Below are 26080 nucleotides of genomic sequence, written 5' to 3'. Positions count from 1 at the left end.
TAATCCATGACGAGTTCTATGATGGTACATGCTTGCCTAGAAGAAACTTATTCATTCTCGTCTTGAGGACTCCTTAGCTATAATTGGTAAGAAACAATGACGCCAGTAGGTTGTTTTTCTACTTGGCCATTCGCACTATAAAAGAATTAGCAAAACGCTTAGTGCGGGGGTAGACGGAATTTCAACCCGTATACGGATGTCGCGCATCCGTGTGTCTTGTTGCCGAATGGAAGAAAGAAGATGGCTGAATTTTTTTGTGTTTTGTTTTGTCATATTCAAATATTAAATAAGTAAATAAAGTGATTATTTTGAAATTCTTTTTAGTTATATATTTTTTTATTGTTCTTGGATAAGCTAATAACAACGTGAAGTCTGTAGGGGAAGATAGTATTTGTATAAAAATATTGGAATGTTACTGCATGATATGTTAAAAAATATAGGTGATATTGGAACTTTAACAGGACTCCCATTGTTCTGTATTCAACTACATTATTTTAACTCTACTCTGTTTTGTAAGATGTTAAGAAGCAGGGAGAAATTCCACACTAACGCTTCTTTTAAAAGTAGTTCAATAATATTAATTTTAGTATATACAGGTTACTAAAAATGTACCATATTATTTTTTTATACTCTTTATTTTTATTAATTTAATTGTTTTAATACGCGGAAAACTTTCAGCAATAAATACCTTATTAACTCTTCACAAGTTGACTAATATCCAAAACAAGTTTTCAGATATAGTAATCCATATAGCTATTATAAATATTAACAAACAAGTACTGCTGTGTTAACGGGATCAATAATAATATGGATTCAAAATTATAAGCAATGAAGACTAATGACATTTATTAGTATATATTTTTCAAAAGGTATAGTTGAAAATAATTATAACGTTGAAACTGAACTAAAAATTATACACCGGCATAAATATGTGATTTAAGATATACAGCTAGACGTCGTAGTTTTTATATATACAAAGTAAATATGTAAAACTAACAACATGTTTATCATACGTAACTTAAATGCGACACAATCGATGTCAAATTTAAATACTGGCCGGACGTCGCAAAGTTCGATCTGTCATGGCGACCGCGTTTCGCGCGTCCTAATAGGGCGGGAAACGATGGCATCGCGGCAACGAACGAGCGATGCTACACGTGTACCGGGCGAAATTACCATTATTATCGATCATCTAGCGCGAGACTAGTAACGACCCTCAATAGACCCGATCCCATCGCGAATCTTATCGCGCACGCGGATAGCTGACCGCATCCCGTTACCGTCTCTCCCAGCATTACTTGCTGGATTAAAAAAAAATCCGCTGTCAAATTATTATATCAAAATATTATATGCATCATCTTACTAAATTAATATAATATTAATAGTCGAAATAAGGGTTATAATTACGTACAGTATTTTGTTTTGAATTAGTACACCGAACTTTTTTTACGCGGTGGATACATACCTTAAAAAACATACTAAAATATCGTGTAAGATGAAAAAAAAATATTTTTTTAAAAAATCGTGACAAACGAGTAGTAATGAAATCCGTAATACGTATTCATAAAACGTAAAATAATAATTTTTATTACAAGATGAAAGTAAGTGTATGGTGAACATTTAAACAAAATGAACCATGAAAATCAATTTTGTAACTATTCATCGTTACTTGGTAATAAGCGTGCACGTCTTTTTATTGAAAATGTGAGTTATGGTTCCAGTTGTATTTTGTTGCTGTATACGTACGTTTATATGAGAACTGTCAAAATCATAACTAAAAAATAATAGGAATGTATGCCAAACCGAAAATTCGTGTAAAAAAGTGTATTTATATTTTTGGTAAATCACTTAGAAAATCGTGTACAAAAAGTTGGGTGTATGTTGGTGTATTTGTCTACAGGATCATTGGTTATTGGTGTAAATGCTTTAAAAGGGTGAATGTGGAATGTGTGGCTCACATATCAAAAGCTCTAAAACGTAGTTATTGGAACAACCTGTATAAAGTAATAAAACAAAAATATGTTACATTAACTAATTTTTAATTTATTTACTGTAATGCGACAGGTCAATAATTTCTGGCAGTAAAAAATCTGCATGGACAGATTGTATAATGAATTTTAATATGTATTTTCTAACTATAATACACTTATATTATTTATTGTTTATGTAAGTTGATTTTTAGATAGAGTGTACGATTCATTAATTGACAGCAAATAAGTTTTATATCCACCACTTTATATATATAAAAACCTGTAAATAAACACTCTGTATAAATAATATTCGTCAAGTTTTTGCGCTAACAAAATCGACACTGTCTTTATGTTTAATACCGTAATTATTATTAAAAAAAAAACACGAAATGTAACAGTTTGTGGAACGAAGTATAAATATTAGTTTAATAGCCCATCCACAAAATGACGTCTAGCTCAACAATGATAGTATTCAGCGCTACGTGGAAAATTGAATTGTAATTGCGTTCTAGAGAAATTTTAAACGGACCTCTTTTGATTCCACTTTCGTTTGGATACGCGTACAACACGTACCCGACGATTATTGCATATTAACAGAATTGAATTCGCATTACCGCAGTAATTTATATTTTCATTAAATCACCATTGAGCGTTGGTGCTTATATCCGAACGTGTGATTAATGTGTTGCGTCGGGTCGCTTAGCTCGTTCAATGCGAATTATTGAGACCGCTTTGTTACTGTGTCAGCTTGGAGCTAATTTTATTTAGTGCCCGTGAAATTGAACGTTTTTGTTTTGCTCTCGCTTTTCGTTCGCCTATGATAATAATTATTGAAATGTTTAACGCATAATAGGCCGATAAGTTTGAAAGATTCTGGCAGGTCGACCCACGAGTAGGTAGACGTGGCGTGGGTAAATCTCCACTAGATGGACCGACGTCATCGTGGCGATTTTTGGGAGATACCTATGCATATTGGCTGAATGGTGGTGATAATAGGACTTAAATATTGATATTATTGCGGTTTAAAATGTCGTACAATCAGACTTACATATTGTATTATCGATAAAATGTTTGAAAGTATATCTCTAGAGCTTTAATGGTGTTTTGCTCTTACAGTTATCATTTCCAGTTTGTTACGTATCCTATTTTATTATTATGTTTTTTGTTATTGCTGCTCGATACGACGTGACTTCAATAATTTTGTTTGTTAAATGCTCTAAACGCTAACTGGACGGTTAGTTTTCATAATACAATACGGAATATATATTAATGTATTTAGAAACGTAATTAATATTTTCGCTTCGTGAATATTATGTGGTAAAAGCAACGAGAGCTTTGGTTTAGGTTGTTACATTTTTTATTCCGCCGAATTAAAACTCTGTCTAGCTTTATAAAGCTTGAGTTGGCACCTTTTGGAGTAATAGGATTACACGGGCAGCTGATATTTTTTTTGACGAAAAGTCATTGGTGCCTTATTGTCATTAATTGATTCCTTAGCCTTTAGGTGGTGAAGCGTAGAAGGCGTTTGGTCTATACTGTGTTTTAGGTAAAGACAGTAGTTCAAGAAATTGTACTTACACTGGCAAAAATAATTACATGTAAATAAGCAACTTATTCGACATGTACAGCGAAGAGTAATAAAGTTCCAGTAAATTACTGAAAACTAATAATTCGTCTATGTTTAAAATAAATCTGTGCTGTTGGTTTTTTTCAGTAAATGAAAAGAAATAAAGAACCTCCGAGGCTTTCTTGGGTCGGTATATATTTAGTCTGTTATCAGTTTAGGAAGCCATCGAGTTATTTGATCGCTTTGGTGGACCTTTCATGGCAGACATTTAGTAATTCATTTCATACGCGTTTAGTATTCCGGTAAAACAAATAATGTCACAATTACTATTATTTTCACGAGATTAATGTTGGTCAATATACCAAACGAATATACGTATAAATCTTCTAATACGTATAATCTAATTAATTTAAAGGTTGTCCTATAAATAGACGACAAACCTGAGTATTCGACTTGACGTTGATTTATGGGACAGTCTGTATTATGTTCGGTTTGTAAATGTAATATGATTGTTTATTGTTGCACATTGAACACGGGCGTCGCGATTCTAATATAAATTGTGTCGGTTATCAGGGCGAGGTGGGATACCGTTGTTTCTCGCATTGCTCGCTAGCAGCGCTTATGCGAGAGTCATGATTTCCAATACGAATTATATCGCAGGCGGCGGTCGTGTATATATTGACCTTTACACGGCTCCCTGTAACTCGCTCATGAGCTTGTAGCGCCATGAAAAAGGATAAAATGCCGCTTGTGACTTCGACTAAAGCGTTGTGATTTTAGAACCAATATATTTAAAACTGTGTGATGTATATTGTTCATTATCATCATCATCATTATTTCAGCCGTCACACGTCCACTGCTGGACATGACCTCCTACATATATTTCCAATAGGCGATGCTTTAAAGTGGCGTACATTCACCGGATATTTTTTTTGGTGGTGATCTAGATATTTTAATTACATTCCCTATTTAACTGTTCTAACTCAAGCCTATTCTTATAAAGAGGCTATAGAAAGTAATCCATCATGCGGACGTAGGTAGGATTAGTCGAGTGAATCGGAGCAGCAATAAGAAGTGGTTTCTGATTTTTCGAACTTTGTACAGAGGAATATTGTATAGCATTTTCTAGAACTCTCCTAGTTAAACGATCGATCATATTCTTTCCGTGTAATTATAGGTGATTCTCCTGCAGTTTCAGCATTTTAATTAAGTAGTAAAGTAAGTAGTACTTTTTAGTTAAGTGGATTTTAAAAAAAAATTTAGGCGTAAATAAATTTGTAACTAATTACAAAGTATAGTGCAGCATTTTAGCGTTTTTACGGCCTTCGGCGCGAAAGTAGATAAATGTGTCCGCTTTATTTACCGACGGTGTCGTTTTCTCCATGTTTTATTAGAATCGCGCGGCTATGGGTGGGTTGCGCTTCATGCGTCTATAATCTAGCGACTTTATTTCATTGCTCTATACCCACGGTACGAGTCGGTGTTTAGCTGCACTGATGCAAATAAGATATACAAACCGTTGAATTATAATTATGAGATGAAGAAGGTTGGATATGTTTACTCTAGAACTCGATGTGCATGAAACAAAACAACCTTTAAAAATGTTTATTATTTAATCATTCATATCATTTGTGTATATATGGCGACTTGACTGCTATTTAAAGTCGTTTGTATCGAATATTTGTTAGCCGTTGAACCGTCGGTGTGCTCGGATTTGTAAAGACTTACCTTTTTAATTTTGAAACCTTAAGATCTCATTTAAAGTAGCAAAGCTCCCGTGAGAGCCTTGACTCTTGCCGCTAAATATTACTATTTTACGGGATTGGGGGTCTTCCATCTTTTGGAACGCTTGGATGAACGTTCCATGGAGTGAATAAGGCCCTCATGAGGGGAATTCGGTTTAGGCTGTCACTTATCGATAATACCAGTTTAGCATTGACACTAGGGCGCCCGAATAGGGCGAAAATTTTTTAGAAAGACTACGCTAGATAGAGTATGGCACAAAATTTTTGTAAAATACTGCTTTAAACAAAAAAAAATCATCTCTATGTAAACCATTTGACGTTTTATGTGAAAATATAATGTAATGCATTGTAAAAGGTAGTCGGTAAAATAAAGAGTCTGTTTTGCAATCGAACTGTCCAAAGAAGTAAATATCTCTAGAAAAAGCTTTGGTAATTGGTTTCCTCGAGTCATAGCATGTTGACCTTCAAGATTGGCAAAGGACTTTGTTAAGGCAATTGGAAGACGCCTTTGTTCTATAGGATTAAATGATTATGTCTTTCGTCAGCAGTCATGTGAAATTTTAAATTGAATGTGAAGGTGCTGTTATTCTTTCAGACTTACTTATTTTAACCCGACGGGTGAAAGTCTACTCTAAAAGATATGAATACTGGAAATTTTACATCTGATGTAATACCTTTAAATAATTAGAGTCCACTCACATAAGCAGCTCGTAAAATTATCCCTGTATCGTTTGCGAAGGAAAGCAACTAATTACGCAGTTATTACATTGAACCGCTCCCCGTGAGAACGCGACAAGCTTTCCCAATAGAATACTGGATATTCTTGGTTTTATAGTTCATTAAGGATTGCAATTATACTTTATTTTTTATTGGAACAGTGGATTTTTGTATAATTTTGTAACAGTGTGCAGGCCACGTAGAGTGAACAGGAAGTTTTGGAGTGGAGACCATGAACGGAGCATGCGCAGCGGAGCATTTCTATCCACCAAGTGAAAGGATGATCTTTTCAAGATCTATCAACTTGATATAGGCTTGAATATAGAATTATCAAACCGGTCCTTATCGAAATTTATACGGGAGGCCTACTGACTTGATGGTGGTGAAGCCCTTTCTTTATTAGTGTAATCTTGTTGTCAAAACTCAAAACAGTTGTAGTTGAGGGTTGTTGCTTTTTGCAGTCCACCTACATTTCGCTCTCGCTGAAGTATTTCGCAGAAATAAATGTATGAGTGATTTCATAACGGCTTTTAATTCGTTCATATCAAAACAGGGGTACTCCAGAACTTGATCCAATCACTTCCTTTGACAATAAGTCTCTTCATAGCGTAGTTACTTGGAAAAAATGGTTAGAAAATGTTTTAATACGAAATTGAACGACTGTTCAAAAATCGTGGTTATTGATTTAGTGTATTTCGTGAAAATGAAATAATATGTTTAATATAGATAAAAGGGTAAAAATGGTTTGCTGGCAGAAAATGGTTGTCTGTAAGGAATTACATAGTGTTATAAAACCGCCCATTGCACTCTTTTGTTTATTATTTTGAAACTATTAAAATTCCTTCGCCGTTAAATTGTCAGTCATACAATGTATATATAAATTATATATCAATAAATATAATCAAATTAAAAAGTTAACACAATAAATTTGGGAAAATTTATAGTGTTAACTTTTTAATTTGCAAAAAAAAGAACCAAAAAAGTAAATGTTTATACATGATGATAAATATTGTATTCCTATATCTGTATGCAAGCACATCACTAAAGTACCAGTAGGTAAATACATTGGTGCAGGATGGCACTGCCATTTTAAATTTAATTAGATCTTGTTCTGTTGGTGCATTACTTGTACGAACTAATACATCTGTACGTAGGTCGGTAAAGAAAACGCTAAGTTTAATACGAACCAGAAGTAAGGTAAAGATATTTTACCACCCTGTTTAAAGTAATCACTCTGAATATTTAATGGAATCAAGCGTTATTTTGCGGAAGTCCATCCTAAGTAAGAAAAGGACCAATATTTAACCACTTCTGCATATGCAGTGGTAGTCGTGCAACAAAGTGCACCGCCCGCCAGCCCGCTGATAAATGCGCATGCGGTAAACAATGCGAATTACACAACTGCCACTGTTAAATCACTTTGTTTCACCCCTCCACGGGGCATCTTCAGAAGTTAGCTTACACCGATCAGTGCCAAACCACACTCTGTGTATCAATTCGCTCTGAATATGTTGCGACGGGCCAACAACTTCTGGCAGTACAAAGTTTGCAGATACAGATAATAAACCATAAATAACTTATAAATGAAGTAATTCGAATTTCGAAAACGCCTTTTTAACGTATTATTAACACGTTGTTTATTATTTCTTAAAGCATTGATTTAGACAGGGTGAATTATACGAGTATATTAGTACAGCTAACTAGCTACTTAGACATTTTCCCTTTAAAGCTACTAGCTACTAGCTTTATACACCTATAATCAAACACTCTGTGTAACGATGCTCAGAATATACGATTGTGCTTTATAAATAAAAATCTATATAAATAAAATCTGTAGGAGAAAGATTTATACATGTCTGTTACCTTTTATTTCATTTGTAATAATTGTTTAAATGTTAGTCCAAAATCATAATTATTGTATTTTATTATCATTATTTATTCGCGTTGTTCATTTTTTTTGTTAATACTATTAATTATTGACATATATTGGTTATACAAATCTAATAACTTTTGCTACGTTTATTGCTGTAGCGTGATTTCTCGTAAGATTTTTTGGTTTTAGCTTAGAAAAAAATGAATACAGGTGATTTTTGACAATTTGTAGAAAAGGTTTCTTTAAATTGAACGTTTTCACACGCAATCCTTGCTGTATGGTTTCATGTAGGTTTATAGCAGGTCTCCACTACGACCGGTTTATTGTAGCGTTTTCCACATATGACTATGTGGTTTAAGTGTGAACTTGCCTTAGAAAAAATATAATTTAAATCTTTGTTGGAAAAACAAATTTGTTTCAGAGCACATCTCGTGTGGTAAATAAAAAAACATTGTGTAGTAAATTATTTCAGTTATGAAATATCTCGTTGTTTTTGATGATCCCGACTGTCCATTGCTCAAGGTTACAATTATTTTTCGCCCGTGTCACTTAAACGTAAAGCGAACTGTTCATCAATTACTCGTGATATGTAAACATCTCTGCTATATAAACAATTATTAAAAGACTAATGGATATTGAAGAATAAATGCGAATTCCAATGATTGATAGTTCAAAAATAGTAGAAGTTCTAATGCTAGTAGCTCGGTATATACATGCGCAGTTTCTTCGGTTTTCGACGTGATAAATTTTTGTAATGCTCGTCAAATATTACAATTATATTTATATGATAATCATTATCATAATATCAGCAGATAGGCGCCTACTACAAGGCAATAGTTTCTCTCAAAGATCAGCACGGTAACCGGCCTTGCGCTGCCCGCATTCAATGACTTCCCACGACTTTAACTATGTCAGTCAATTTTATTTATTTTTTAATATTTTTACACGCTAGGATACATTTAAATAGTTTCATAATAATAAACAAAAAAGTACAAGGGCGGTGATATCACACGAGGCAATCTCTTATAGATAGCTATAGCATAGTAAGAAAAAGACCAATATTTAGCCACTTCCGCACATGCAGTGGTAGTCGTGCAATAAAGTGCACCGCCCGCCAGCCCGCTGATAAATGCGTATGCGGCAAACAATGCGAATCACACAACCGCCACCGTCAAATCACTCAACACGTGTTTCACCCTTCCACGGGGCATCTTCAAGTGTTATGTTACACCGATTGTCGATGTGTCGGAAGTGGCTAAATATTGGTCTTTTTCTTACTTAGGATGGACCTCGCAAGGTTACGCTTGATTCCATTAAATAGCCATAGTGCAGAAACAGTAGAAGTATTAATAATGGGTCTGTATATATTTTATATATATTCCTCCTCCTCTTTTCGTCGAATTCCTTACTATTGAGAACTCTTTTTTCGTCAGCCAATATGATCATATACATATTTTTTTGCGAACATATTCAAAGTTTTGGGCAATTTTATGCCAAAACTAAATTCTTTAAGGTAAGAAAGAGTAAAAAAAGTCTTAGTTTTAAGAAATGAGAAGAAGAAGAAATCTTAAGATGTATAGTAACAATTAACCTTATTACTTGCGGGCGTAATGTTAATAACGTATTAAAAGCTACATGATATTCCATCAAACAACAATACTTAAAGATTCACAACATCCGTACACGGATGAGATTTTTTCCATCCGCACCAAGGATTTTGCTAATACTTTCATAGTGCGTTATATTTAATAAAATATATTCCCAGATATTATTAAACAGTTGTATAAAAGCGATTTTTGTAGATGTATTATGATATTAAAAAAATGACACTATACTATTTTTTTTTTACTTATTTATGTTTGATAAATTGCATTTTAATTCAAAGACCACACACGAGAGTTTATTATAAAAGCGTACAGTTGAACAAGAGTTACAAATTTCAATGAAGCCTTTATTTTGTAATGTACGTGTTAAGCGGTATGATTTATTAAAATTTCCAAGTCTCACCGTTAATGAGGTGACTTTCTAACTAAACCAATCGCCCCATTAGAAGCAATTGACAAACAAACGCACGGTGAGTGTGAAATGGACGTGAATTACCATAAGTTATGGTCTCGGTCGTGATAACGTTCATAAGGGCGAAAGAGATGAATGATGTCATAAATCTCACTGAAAACGCCCGAGCTATAGCGAGCTAGAATCCAGGTCTCTTCCGGCGCGCCTCGAGTTGCCTCGTGGACTTTCTCACAGGCGAGATTTGTACTGATAAAAAGCTTTTGGTGTCAGCTGCTCAGATTGTACCGGGTATACCTGAAAGCGCATGTACTGCACCTATCTCTCCGACACGGGCCATGGGCTAAGCAAACACTATGTGTCTACGGTGCAAGCGACAACAGGCTCTTGATTTGCAAATGTAACTTTGAAACGAAATTACTACGTTATATAAGCAGAGAGCAGACGACATCGTAGTTTTAAATGATAAATAGCTTTAATAATAAAATGTTATTTGAATAACGCAAAATAACAGAGTATTATGTTGTCAATTTTTTTTACGTTCTCAACATTTGAAGTGATTCGCAGCATTTATAGTCAGATAGGACTGATGTGTTGAAGTCTATTATTTCTCAGGTAGTCAGTCTTACTTTGAGATGTATGTTATTTAGAACTAGAACTATATCAGTTAGTACTCATAATGATAATATAATTATAGAAGCTATCATTATTATGCCAGCCGATAGACGCCCACTGGCTTAGACCTCCACCGAAATCCACCACTATGATCAGTCCCGCGCTGCCCGCGTCCAGTGACCAACCTAGTGGGGCTTACTCACACCGTGTTTGTGGTCGCTTTTTGAGCATTTTTCGGTCTTCATAATGGCTTATATAAATACTATTTAACAACAGCTAAAATCGCGGCCGCTCTTAACTTACGCCAACCTCGATTTACCTTTCACCGCGGAGAGATATTGTCCGTGCAGCCGCGATCCCTACGCCTCATTACCATATACTGTGGCCGTGACAGCGGCGCAATTAACTATCTGTTTATTGTTGTTGAATTATAAACGGCGTTGCGTGCTATCACTCCTGTATATGGCTTAGTTCGATGGGAAAGCGAGCCGGCTCCCCATATACCAGTTGCGTTGGAGACTCGCTTTGCTATTTTCAAATTGGATAGATAACAATGCGAACATTACACAACCTTTTAAAATAATAATAGGTTTTTTTTAAGGGGTAGTAATGAAAAAGATAGTATCCTCATTTGAATAGACAGTTCGGCACCTTATGTTATGTTCAGTGATAGTATCCAGACGTGTCTTAGATATATAGAATGGTATTAAGAAAAATAGATTTTAATTTCCATTCGGATTTTAGATCATATTTTAATTTATACCTGTATCATACCAATACAAGAACGATGCAACAAATTTCGTCATTTCAGCTCTCAGATGCTCACTGCAAGGCTTAGACCTCCCATAACAATATCTATGGAGGAACATACCATAATTGCTACGCTTGGCAAGCGAGTTGGCGATCATAGTGCGATCAAGGTACGCAGAGGACGCTGCTGCCCAACCCCTGGGAACTTGTTTGTGATCAGTGGTAATCATATATAATTAATACACAAAGTGTGAATTTCATAAGATTATATTCCGGAAAACGAACTCGCGTTCTACGATCGCAAGTCGCAGTCGTCCACCGCTGAACTGCCACTGCTCTTTAATACACATTTAGAATGATAAATTTATCTATATATTAAATGTGAAATAAATAATTTAACTTTGTAATCAATAAGTCCTGACCTATGCAGCTTTTAAACGACTATATAAATTTACTAAAGCGAACTGTCACAACGTGTGAAATTCATAAATTGCGTAGTTTCAATAGGTATGAAAATTTTCAAGTTTTGCGCGACTTTATTTTTTTCATATGAAAATTTTCACTGTTACTCAGAGTATATGTTAGTAAACTTATGAAAAAAGATGATGAAATTGTGATCATGGTAAATACTGACGTGTTATATTCGCAGATTAACATTATATGTCAATCTTCGTTTTTTAAACTTCAAACAAAACTAACAAACTGTGATGACTTCTTTGAAGTATTGTTAGAGCAACAAAAAAATGTTTTTAATTCTGCGACATTTTCAAAATTAGCATAATGTTCCTTGTTAATAAGACGCATACGAAATGCTGTCAATCGATTATTGGAACAGCCTATTTTTCTGTAAAAAAATATACATGTTTATAGTACAAAAACAAAAAGAAATGTCTGTAGTCATCATAAATAATAAATGCCATTTTCCCTATGCAGTTATCTTGTAAACATCGAGAAAGACATTTCAGTTAACGTTCAGTAAAGTCGAGTGTTAAAATAGTTCAAGATGGACGCCGTGGAATGATTATTATGAAATTTAATTTATAATTAGCTGCCGCGACAGATTTACTACTGCCAAAAGATTTTGTCGGTGCCCAATATAAAAAAAATATTTATAGAATGTATTTGAGAATGATCGCCATATATTTTAATTATATTTTTTAATCATAAATACCAACATAGGTTTTTTTATTATTTTTACACTGCCAGAGTTTAGTAGTACTATGATTAACCAAAAGATTATCAAAAAATGATACATTTTTTGTTTGGTTATCGTATGTTTGTCACCTGAACTAAAATATGTAATGAAAATTAAACAAATATGTCGCGTCGTTCTCGTGTAGTTAGTGACATTGGATATTGGAATTTTGATTTTATTTACATAAAATTTACGTTTTTATTCAAGTCCTCTGTGGGTTGCATACATTTTAATTTTTTTATAACTTTAATTGTCGTTAAAGTGTTTATTTCAAGGTATCAACACCCTTTTAACTACATAGAGAGACATAACTATCTGTGACGCTGTTATAAACGAATGCAAAATATAAGCGAACATTTGTATTGTATTGTACATATTTGATTTTTATCACATCTATTTAGAGGCAGTGGCCAAATATTGCGCAGAACAGATAGCCGCAAGAGCCTTACGGCTTGCTGAAATGATGATGATTACATTTATTACATCAATTGTACCGTAAAAATAAATTTAAAATAAATGAATTTAATAAAACTTTACGTAGTTTGGGTGCGTTTAACACATTGCAAGCGGCACACCTAGTGCCAACAATAATTCTACGCGCGCCTGCGCCTGCGCAGCGGCCATTACCGTTTATCAGTGTACGTGACGCTTGCGTATGAAATTATTAATGGCGAACCAACGGTGGAAATGAGTTATTAATTAAGGGTGATAATCGAATCGAAAGCCTTATCTCTGTACTTAACGAAGGGTGTTAAGAAATTAGAATTTATTAGCGTTTGAGCTAACGTAATTAAGGCATTGTTTAGTTTTATTTTATGTCTTTTTAGTGTAATTGTAACTAAAAATCTTTATGAAACATATCAATGGAGTACGTCTCTCCTTTTGGTCAATTTAAATCTACCACCCGTTTGAATTAAATGCATTAGACCTGAGAAGTCGAAATAAATTCAGCAAAACTATTTATTTTTTAAATAAAAATAAATAAATTACCATTGAAATAGCCAGGAGATGAACAACATTCCCGAGGTGTGCTATATGCTGTGAGGCTATTTATAGTGTTTTAGAACTTTGCAGACAAAGGTTTTAATTATTTATTATTTTGAAGCTTTTTATTCAGTTAATATTTTTTATAATTCTGTACAATATATATAATATTAAAAACGTTAGGGCGCCAACTTGATAAATAGACGTTAATTCAAATGTAAATGTAATCGATAGAAGAAATTAATCATAATTTAGTTCTGTAGGTTGTAATAACGAGTTAATGTTTGCGAACTGTTAGGTCTCGTGCGCCGGCATTAAATCTAAGTCTGGTGGAAATGTCAATTTAGTTTACATCGCCCGTTGGCACCGCCTTATTGCACAACCGGGAGATCCTGCGCTAGACTATTGTATGGTATTTAAATCATCTGATCAGCTGATCGCGGCCGCCCAACCTTTCACGATGTTTACATAAAACACAGGGAGGGCTCCGTACGTGGCCGTGTTAGGCTTTCTATTGCTTATATAAGTGGCCACTGTAAAATATATGACTTTTAGATCCCATAACTAATGTTTGTATTTATTTATTTATTATTCTCGCAAAACTTGCGGCTAAATAAAATAATAATAAGACAACAAATATGTAATAAGGCTGTATAAAAGTGTTCACAGAATAAAACAAAAAATGGGGTAGGTTACAATAGCTCTGTAGTTAAATAACGTTCAAATTATACGTTTTTAAAAGAAAAGTGTAAAAATAGAGAACTTATATTTGTGGAACCATATTTAATTAACCAGCACCGCCTGAGTCATCGTCTACCAGTAAAACACTTACATTTACATTTTTATTTGCACATTTGAGAATTCTACACCTATATGGCGCATCTTGCTGACATTCTAAATTTTGCAAAACAAGCATGAAGAAAGCTTCTCACAGAGGTTGGTTTATGTTGGTTTATGAATTCTCTCGCTTTATCTACGGTAATAGTAAAAATTATTTCAAAATTATAGAAACGTATTAAAAATATTACGTTCTGGTTATGAAAATAATTTTGTTTGAAAAATATCGTCTTGGCTTCCAATTATGTTAAGTTAAAGAAAAAAAAAAGGAATTTCTTTGTATTTATTATCATGATATCCATTAAAAAATAAATATTTACTTCTAAACTAATATAACTTTTTACTCGACTTGGTTTATCTTATTATTGTAACCACATTGGCGTCAAGTTGAAGCGAACAGATTATTGGAAGGTTGAATGAGATTTTCGAAAAGTTTTGTTTATACCGCTCGATATGTCTAAGTCCTCTAAGACTATATATGTAATATATATATATACATATATATATATATATATATATATATATATATATATATATATATATGTATATGTATTATGTAATCAAATAGATTATTGCGTTGTAGAACTATGGATGAAAATGATATAGGAGTTAAAATAAATACAGTAAAGACTTACCGGATACGTTCGCAGTATTTCGACATCAATACTAACATTCGTAATTTAGATACTCTGTAGCGGGTTACGACCAAGACGATAAATGTCAGTGTGTGTCTCTAAAATATTGTTACTTTATTTCCTTGAACATTTAATTTGAAATGTCGCTATATTCCCGTTTGAAGGACGTTTTGGCCAGTAAAATCACTGATTTATTTACGACAATCAAAACAAAGTGCGCAGAATTGTTTTTGTTCCAAAGTTAGTTTAAACTATGAAGGATATTCTAGAATTTTTAATCACGTCATTTATGACGTCGTGTTTATATTGACATTAAATATCTTTTGTGTTATATTTGGGATTGGTAATTTACCATGTTATTCTCCTTTGTAAGCTACTGTCTAGATATAGCTCTATGACTCGACAAACTTTTTTATTTTCTCGGCAAAATATTAGTTATTGGTGAAGAATTATTCCTCAGTAATACTAATATATTTTATTATACATCTAAGCAACATCTTATGAACATAAAATACAAGCAATATAATAATAAAAGTACAATTGGTCTTATAGGTTTAAAGGCATACCGGGATATTTAGGCGAATTTATGCGCTATATATAGCATTATAACTAATAGGACCGTGTGTAGAAATAGCTGTATAAGATAGTTTCTTATTTATATATATTGCAAGTGAAATTTTTAAAAAAAGTTTTTGAAATAAAACAATTATAAAATTACAGATATTATAAGTAAAAATAAAGCTTAAATATAAATTGCTCTAACTACTGTATGAATATTTATGAAAGTAATTGCCGTTTCTGTCCATAAACGCCTTCTGCAAGGCATACACCTCATCTCAAAATTGCCAGGATGTCCTGTCTTGCGTTGTCCGCATTCAGCGATTTCTCGCTACCATAACTATATCGTCGATCCACCTAGTGGTTCGTCTATCCACGTCAAGTTTACCAGCTCGTTATTGCCACTCGGGAACCTTTCGGCCCCGATGGCCATCCGATGCATAAGCGATCTGTTCCACCCGCTATCACTTTAGATGACCAATTCTTCGAGCTATGTCGGTGGTCTTGGCTCTTCTACGGATCTCCCCATTTCTGATCCGATCTCGCCACGACACACTGAACATTCACACGCTCTATTACTGTCCAGGTAACCTTGAACCTTCTTATGCAACCCGTCGTAAGCGAGCACGTCTCGAATTCGTATGTCATCACCAGCGACACATATTGGTTGGCGATCACAGCTCACAGGTAGTTCATCCTCTGGAAGCTTCTTTGCGTGCAATCCTTTATTATTAATGCACAAAGTGTAAATTATATAAGATTGTATCTCGGAAATCTAACCTCTGACGTACGATCGCCAGTCTTCAGTTGGAGTAACACTGCTCAGAAAAGTGTATATAACACATGGATTTGACAAGCACTGTACATGAAATCATCTTCAAGTACTGTATATATTATTCATTTATTTAATTTAAATAAAGATTAAATGTGATAGTTGCAGGCTATTCTTCCAATCCTTTAATATTATATGTGTTATAACGGCTGTTTCCGAGGTTCCTGGGGGGCCTTAGAATTAAGTTACGTAAACGAGGTTTAGAATAAGCTTCGTCTGCGCTCTGTCGTATGAATGCCGGAAAGCCAATAGTGGCTTTCTGAATTGGGCTGTCACGGTATTTTTCTGATCATGTAATTGATCAATATAAATTATCCAATATGATTTAAAAATATAAATAAATAAATGAATCACAATCCAGACTCCGTGGGCTCACCTCATACCATAGAATAAATTGCCGCTGGAGTGTTAAGTTCTGAAATGTAAATAAGGACCACGAGGTAAACAGACGTGTTTAACTGCCATCAAAAGATGCCGGACGCGGGCCGAATCTGACTGGTTCTATTGGAAATATAAGGAGGAAGTCCATGTCCAGCATTTTTACTAGAAGATTATTATTGCATAGTAAGAAAAGGACCAATATTTAGCCACTTCCGCATATGCAGTGGTAGTCGTGCAACAAAGTGCACCGCCCGCCAGCCCGCCGATAAATGCGCATGCGGCAAACAATGCGAATCACACATCCGCCACCGCCAAATTGCTCAACACGTGTTTCACCCCTCCACGGGGCATGTTCAGGAGTTATTTTTTTTTGTTACACCGATTAGTGCCAAACACAGAGTCTGTGGTCTGTGGTGAATATAGGTCCTTTTCTTACTTAGAATGGACTTCGGCAAGGTAACGCCTGATTCCATTAAATAATTATTGCTTATTATTTACCTTGAGATACCTCGCTTCTAACATTAATATAAATATCGTGCATTTTGTAATCTTCGAAGTGTTCTGAATGATGTTCTAAGAGCATACGATTTACTATCGCACGTGTTTCGATACGACTGACAAAATCCAAAAATTAATTAACCAATCAACGTAATGTAACCCACAGATAAATCATCTGTACGAAATTGTTCGTCTATAAAAAAAAGGTTAATTGCGAATATAGCGACTTGAAACGCATAATATAAACTCGCATCGACGTATGGTAATGAAGTGCGCGGCAACAATTTATTATCGGATGGCCGGCGGTATGTCGTAGTCGGCACGAGCAGCTGGCGTCGAATAAAGCCTTCGTTTCAGTATCTACAGTGGTTTTATAGTGTTTATGTCATCACGATGTTTAGGTGGACGTATGTACTATTGTATTATCTCTGTCACCTAATAATACTCTATTTTGAAATGTGAATTTTGTAAGAAATTTTTTTTTGCAACAGTAAGTGATCATTAAAAAAATTGACGGTATACAGTTCGGAGGTTTCACTTAATAATAATAAAGCCCTTTATGTATATCTTACAAAAGTAATATTTCACAAACTTTAATAACTAAATTTAAAATATATTTCAACTTATAATTTCTTATTTATTAACCTTTAGAAGATCTGTTTGCCAGTCGGCAAATGCCTCTCTAACCTCTTCCATTCAATCTTGTTTTGAGCCATTCTGTTCCAGGTCACTCCAACCACTTGCTAGATGTCACCATTCCACTGTCTTTGTGGTCTGTCTCTCTTGCATCTACCTTCCCGGGGAGACCATCTCGTATCCATTTTACTCCATTTATCGTTGCCTCGAATCTTATGCCCCGCCTGTCGTAATTTCAGTGAAATGGGGGTTACACTTAGTGTAACAAAAGGTAACATAGGTGATGAAGGTAGCACAGAAAAAATTATGATTACCGATAAGATGCTTATAGAAGATTATAGATATAACAGAATATTTAAGAAATCTATGAACAATCTGAATAAGAGAGAGATTATTTATTTATATTCTGTTTCAGATATTTATTACGTCTGCAACCTAACTTTCGTAACGTTAAATTTTCAAATGGATCCGTGATATGACGATGTGAAAGGTTGAAGTTTCGATTAGCAAAATGAAATTTTAAGAGACGTCTTTTGTAGTTTTTATTTTACCAACTAATCTAACCAGTCTTTATTTTCTTTTTATATTTTATTTATGATATGTAGACCCAGTTTGAGAAAAAAACACTTATGTATGCATCATGAATGCGATTGCGCGATCGCGAAGATAGTATCCTGTAATCACTGTCCGCCATCTATACCACGCCCCGTAACCAATCAAAACTTTCCAAATTAGAAAGTCAATTTCACAGTGACCAGTAGGCATACTTTTGAACGCAACGGCTAATTAGCAGACATGATTTGTGGCTAGGTCGGTAAGTAATAATGATTTCCTGCATTCTTACTGTGTACGTACTTAATTGTCTAATTTTAAAAAAAGGTTTATTCAAATTTTATAAGTAAATAAATATTTGTTCTTAATTTAAATTTGTTTTAATTTTTTTCCCTGTACATTTATTAGTGCATTAAAATAATATAAATAATGATAAGAAATCGGAATACGTAAAAATTGGATTGAGAGATTGTTGATATCAATAATTTGAAATACTATGTGTGTTATATATCTGAAACATATTACGATGTCACAACTGCCGACTACCATAGTGTAAAATGATGGCTATAAATTTGAAGCTTAAAGCTATCTAGACAAGTTGCGGCCTGTCTACGAATATAGTAACTTCATGGCGAAATATATGACGTCTTTAGCTTTTGTTGAATGCGACGGTAGTTCAAGTTGTGTAGTTATTTTATAATCCTTGGGAATAATACGTCGAGTGTATATTGTGTCTTCTCAGGTGAATGTCTTGTTTATATATGTCGCCATTTTAGCCAAAAAATGTTAAGGATAGAAAAACCAAAATACAGTTAGTCGTTCCGACTTGACTTGACTTAATATCTCTTATGGGGCACAGTAGAAAAGTAGTAAAGTGTAGTCATTTTAGTAATTAAATGTATTAAATTCTAATTCACTTCTGAATATAATATTTATGTAGCATTATTGTATGAGTGAATTATTATTGAATTATTATTTACCCCGTGAACAGGGCCAATTCGATCCAGCTCCGTTCCAGCCGTAAGACGTTCAGACAACCTTTGATTCGTGACGGATGCTAACAACTGAATGCTACTGCACTAAAACAACTAAGTCAATACCATTGACGCTATTATATCTACGACTGTATACGAGGGTATAAATGGCTCTAGATCTTGATGAGTAATCTTAAGTTGATATAATTGTAATTAATTTGTTTTTCTGTATAATTCTAGGTTTTCATGTTATTGTTATTCATATGATTTAATTAGCATTAAATTGAATAAATATTGCAATACAAAATTTGAAATATAATAGTTAAGGTTCCTATAAGTACCTTTCGAGTGATCGGAAGGGATTTCAAGTCGCCTTTTAAAAAAACCCACTGCATACTGTTTTACAAAATCATTTTGGTAATTCGTTTCTTTTCGCCGAAGTGTCGTCACGTGTCGCTTTTGCCTGTCCCAATTTATTATCACATTCATAACGAACAATCGGAAAAAACCAATAGTTAATCAAGACTTTTAAAGAAAAAAAAAGGTTAAATATAATTTTCTATAATTAATTCTTTAGAGTAATTTATTTAACATGAGTATATTGCCGGCAATATAAACATAAATCTTAGTCGGTACAACCGACATGTCGATAGATGTACCAAAGATCATTTATAGGTACAATGATATACCGGAATTGCTTCGTAACATGAGACACTAACATTGACAAATGGCATCTGTTCAGCGCGCAATCAACAAAAAAAAAAAAAAACGAGTCATATCGGTGGAGCCGCCGGCTATGGGTTTATTTTTTTGTCGCTCTTGATAACACGAGTGTTCACGGATGTCGTAATTAGTCTGTCATTAAGTCAAGTGCAGGGTCCGTTCTACGGTTTTGAGTGACCTGCGTAAAAATTTTGACGCCTTATCATATGAACTTACTGTCGATTCAAAAATATTGTACATTAAATAACTGTGAAATGTATTTGTTTATAGAAATACCAATAGTTTTTACTTATATTAGGACCTTGAATAAGTTCTCGCTGTTTTTTTTTCAAAAAAAAAAATTAAAATACAATGCTTACAATGACATTACTCAAAGTATTATCCATCATTAGAGACCACTTTCTCCTATCTCTCCGGTAGCAATTGAATCCCCCATCGGAAAAATGACTCATCTTTCGAGGCAATCTATGAATCAAGCCATTTTTCGGCTTCTTCAAAAAAATGGAAGCGCTGCTTGCTTAAACCGTGCGCCATCGACTGAAACAAGTGGTAATCGGAGGGGGCTATGTCCGGTGAATACGGCGGGTGGGGTAGAACTACCAACCTAATAAGTGAGCGCATTTAAACTTTTAAAAGTAAGTTATGCTCTTTTTGATGCGTATGTCTGGCATATAAGAATTTTTGTAACTACCATCATCATGTCAGCCGATTGTGGTCTCTTAAAGACCGCCTAAATTTTCGGTCTTGCGCCTGTTCTTATACAACGACTTCCCGCGACCTTGTTTCTGTCGTAAGTCCGCCTTCGCGGTTCGTGTTCTGCACTCGGGAACCTTTTCCGTAATACCACTGGTTATAAATTAGTCTGTTGTCACACCAATATGGAAAGGCACTCTTCTATACCCCGTCTATCAACTCTTTGTAACCTATTGGCTATGAAAATAAAGTAGCTTAGATATTAACACTAACAATCGAGTATTTTAAATCACTAAACTGTTTTTTATTTTTAATTTTGTATTTTTCATATTGTGGTCATACGGTGGTATCACGGACATCGCAATTTTTCTTGTATTTTTTATTGGTTTTTAAATGCATTTCACATTATGAGTTTTGTTAGTGATCCATAAAAAGGAACATGTAAAAAAATAATATATAATTTTTATGTCGGCGCCTATGAAAATTGTCTCTCCTGGCAGTCGTCTGATTTGCCCTTTATGTGCTGATCAAGACACTTATCGACATTCGTTCGAGTTATCAAACCTACATATTGTCGAATATCAGCGGTAATTAAAAGTGCAAGGACTGGGTGTCGAAAATTCTTGTAGTGCGTGACGATGAGGCGTGTTCGCTTCGAAGTGTTAACATGCGCATATATCACCGTACGAGTTGATACACCTGCGAAGCGCCGCCCACAGCCCCTCGCCCCGCGGTCCGCTTGTCTTTCGCTGCACCATCATCAAGCGAACTTAAGGCACTACAGGTTGAGTCGTTGTCGTGAACGGTCGTCATTACCGCTGCCATTCGTTCAGTACGGTGTCGTACCGAAGTGCTGTGTTATACACATTTCAGTGATATTTGTGGCGAGCAGTGTTTAAGTTTCAAAAACTATCAGTAAGTTTACATTCTCATTTTAAAATAATTATATAATAATCAAAATTGTTTTTTCGGACTTGTCTGTTATAAGAAATATAACACGAAAATAATAAGTATGGTCCACTATATCTATATCACATTGTCTTATATCTAATCATATCTACTATATTATTTTACAAACAAATGTTTAAATTTTTTAAAATGAATAATTAGTAAATTAAATTTGGAACATTGTAGAAATTGATAAAAAATAGTTTTGAACAATCATATTAAAGCCGGCATGAACCTGTTGATACGTTAGGGGCGGAGCTTTCAAAGTTGTTTGTACGCAAGCGCTCTTGCACAAATAAGTTAAAACTTTTGCAACAGTGCAATCATCATTTTTGTGCATTATGTAAGAAGATCTAGACATCGCGTGCGCAGAAGTAGCCGCAGCTTGATAATGATGTAAAACAATTTTGTAAGATTAAGAGAAAGTTGATACAAATAGTCTATGCGGCTTGCTTTGGAGATATAATAACGGTGTCTTTGATTTAAATTACAATCTTGCACGCATGTAAATGGAGGTACTATCACTTGTTATATGATTAGTTATAGGCGTATAAGCTTTAAGGGGTGAATGTATAGCTCATTTCCTATCAAATATATAACTTCTAATATAGTAATAAAAGGCGTACCCAAACTTTGAACTACTACATATTGAAATTAATTATTGTTTACGATCTACATACTTTGCACTGTCAGAAATTATTGGCCTGCCGCATTCCAATAGAAAAAAATCAATACATATTTCCGATTGATCTCTTTATACAGGATGTTCGTTTACGGTTGTCAAGACTATACTTGCAACAGGTTTTTTGTTAACTTTTACAAATGTTTACTCCAATTACATTTAATCTATATATTTGTTGGACAAGCATGTACTGTATTTTAATACATTCCCGTGTGATGTTTCTAAATTATCATATAAATTTAAGAAGTTCATTAAACAAAATCTGGGACGTACATTTTGCGACGGAAATAAAAAATGCAACAAAGTTCTATTGAAGTGTGAGGGAGTTTTGAGAGCAAAACTGAAAAATGAATTGTTCTACTTTAATGAAGTCATCGTAAAAGTGAAAATTAAAAAAAAAAACCTGCTCCAATTTGTGAATTCTTCACAGACCTGGGCGTGTTTCCAACCGTTTTAGCTTTATTATGAAAGATGCCATTATAAGGGAGCATAATCTGATTCTAGTTTCCATGATATAGAACTCTTCTGGCAATTTCGTGACTTACACAAGGAGACACTGTAATAACCTTACGTGGACGCTAAACTGTAAAGAAAAGCTGAAAATTTTAACAAACTAAATTTTACGTATCGGTCACATCACACGTTAACATACATACATATATAAATATATATATATATAAAGTCATAGAGGAGTTAAAGATATCGAGCGTTAAAAAAATAACATACCGAAAATCTCATTTAACAATCTGTTCCCTTCTGGATAACTTGTCGCAAAAACAGAAACCACGTGCTTTGATTATAAAAAGGAGGCTTTGGTCTCCAGTTTTTTTTTTAATAATTATAAATCTCTTTACGAATTGTTTCTTTTTTTGGTTTATTACCTATGGTGTACGAGAACGTGTAAATAAATAGATGATAAAATAATTTTAAAGTTTTGCGACGAATCATACTGAGTACTAAACTAAAACGACAAACTAAAAAAGTTATATTTTAAAATACCGAATAAGGTAATACTTTTCTTATATTAATTGGCAGTTGTGCCAATACCGGCGAGTGCTTACAACGATAAGGCTGCGATGTCCTACAAGATATCCGTGGAAACTATGACGGGTGCGCCGCCGGAATACCTTATTGTTTATTTTAAACAAAGAGCCTCACATCGCTGCGATGCTGCGCATGAAGTTTTATTCGACCGCATATCGAAGATGTCACCAAAGGAATCCAAAATGTGATGACGTTAAATATATGTGTCATTTTATATTATTACTGTCTTCTGCTGGTTAGATGCAGGCAGCCAGGGGCGGCTCTAGATCGTATAGTGCCCGTGTGCAATGAAATCTTGGCGCCATCTAGGCTTAACCTCCCCCCCCCCCCCCGGCTATAACTATTAACTTTACCGTCGTAACAAGAAAGTTTTTTCATACTCCAAAAAGCTATTTTATAAGTAGGTATAGCTTACAGTATGGTATTAGTTACGGCCTTTCTTATGACGGCAGAATAACACCCATTGTTTTTATGCCTGTAGCACATCTCTGTTGCGAACTAAGTGGTGAACCGCTTTAGATTCCAAGACGATGCTCTTAGCTGTCTCAGGGAGCGCCGCGGTGCGTCTTGAGACGGCGGCGCCCGTGTGCACCCTGCACTATAGGTTAAGCCGTCCCTGCGAGCAGCATAAGACCAGTCATTATTACAATTTTTGAGGGAGGTCTATGCCTTGCTGGGGCTGTCTATCGGCTGAAAAGAAGAAAAAACTTCAGTCGAGTTGGTATCCCGCAATTACTTCCTTCTATCCCTTTCTCGAGCTAAGAATTTACACAATTGCCCTGCAACTCTTTTAATGTCATTAGACTACCGTCTTAGGGTCAGCCTCTTTTTCATATTTATTTGCCTCTAAGGATCTATACAGTGATGGACTGTGTACACTTATCATTTACTACTTAAATATATAATCGACCCATTTCAGCATTAAAATTTTTGAAATTCCATCCTTCAATTATGTGGTTGTAATTTCATAAAATCCATTCATTCATATACCTATAACAGTTACAGTTAATGTATTTTTAATAAGCGCTCCCTCAACTGCCTTTTGGGAGGAATTTCGTAAAATCATTTCTTAGCAGAACTCTACTCGACAAAAGGAATGTTGCCACTAAATTTCAAGTCTCTAAGTCTTATATTTTAAGTTATATCGTGATGAGTCAGTACATAAAGCTTAAAAGCACAGAAAGACTTCAAATAGAATATATTTAATAAGTTGACTGAGCGCCATTGCACGAAGTGTAAATATAGTAAATAAATATATAAATATACTTCCTTTTCGCATAAATGCTTTCCAGGACTAACTTTATTTCAGTGAAACAGGAGCAATGTGCTAGCTAAAGTAGAGACTACCAACGCAGTTTTTAAGGCTAAGTTATTTTAAACTAGTTTAGCCTTTTCCTCATTACTGTCTCGTACAATTGCGATTAAATTCTAAATGCCCGCGGGCAAAGAGCCTCTAAAAATGACAATCACTTTTAAATACAAAGTTCCTATTTCACCTTGCCAATTAGGATTTGAAAAAGATGCTTAGCGCACAGAATGAATGACCGCTAAGGCTTTAGGATTCTGAAATGGAGACCATAGCTCGGCGTAGGAATAGATGGACAAACAAAAATTATTATTAAGTATATATATATTTGGAACAATGATATAAAAGAGAATAAGTTTGATTGTCGCTAACTGAATTAGTTATAATATTTTATTGTGTCAGTTAAAACCGCGCACTTCCGGATAGAAACGTTGCTCGTCAAATGTATTACATATAAATTTACATTTAAAAGGACAAAATGTTACGGTAGTAAAATTATTTTTTGTAACAAAGTGCATATATGTTTATATTAATGATATCATTGCTTATTGTTTGATGATTTTATAGATTAATTCTCTTAAAAGTAACTAGATCTTAAATTCTAGTAATTGATAACGTGACAATAATTTTCTAAAAATAAATAACACTTGGAATCATTATCTAGTTTATATTTCGAAACTTATAATTCGATGAATAAACGATAAACAGGATAGGAATAAGTGACGCAGCGTAATGAAAACGAAGATTACTCAATATTCAAAGGATCATGGCCCGCTCGAATGAAGATAATTATGGAAGAAAGCATAAAAAAATGTTTGATGATGAATTATAAAAATGGTTAATCATTAATTATTTGGGCGGTACAGAGATAAATTGATAAAGGCAGGTGAAAGTAGTTAATATCATAAAAGAAAAAGAATGAAAATGTAAAAAGTAGTGAAATTGAGCAGATTGATATATATATATATATATATATATATATATATATATATATATATATATATATATATATATATATGAGTGAGCACCCACCAATACGCATTGGATCCATGTGTTGGATTATGGAATACGATAAAGAAAATTCTATTTTTAATGACGGTGAGTTCGGTTCGTGATTTAAGAACGTGTGATTATTTATTACTCGTGTATCACATTGGTATATTTTGTAAGTGCCTAAAATTCGGTTTTATTAAGTCTTGTATTTTAAAATCTATTACTGTAGTTCGAGGTAAAAATAAATTACATTAAATCTGGAATCTTCACGTTAGCTTGATCTTACAGCAAACTTGCTTCTCCTGTACATATTTGTTATTTAATAATTAATGTTAGAGATTGTATATGTTACTCGTAGT

General features: G+C 34.1%; 1 protein-coding gene across 1 annotated transcript in view; it reads left to right on the top strand.

Annotated features, from left to right (window-relative positions):
• Window positions 1–21543: 21543 nt before the first annotated feature.
• The window catches only part of Ntan1 (N-terminal amidohydrolase 1), a 60260-nt gene continuing 55723 nt past the window's right edge, over window positions 21544–26080 (top strand). Inside the window, exon 1 of the mRNA XM_068762419.1 lies at window positions 21544–21663. The gene's annotated coding sequence lies outside the window, so the exon portion shown is untranslated. The remainder of the gene's footprint in view (window positions 21664–26080) is intronic.

Source organism: Battus philenor, unplaced genomic scaffold, assembly GCF_028537555.1.
Source record: "Battus philenor isolate CCGP_79_NKW_IND1 unplaced genomic scaffold, ilBatPhil1.0.hap1 SCAF_16, whole genome shotgun sequence".
Classification (NCBI taxonomy): Eukaryota; Metazoa; Arthropoda; class Insecta; order Lepidoptera; family Papilionidae; genus Battus; species Battus philenor.
This window is presented reverse-complemented; position numbering and strand designations above follow the sequence as displayed.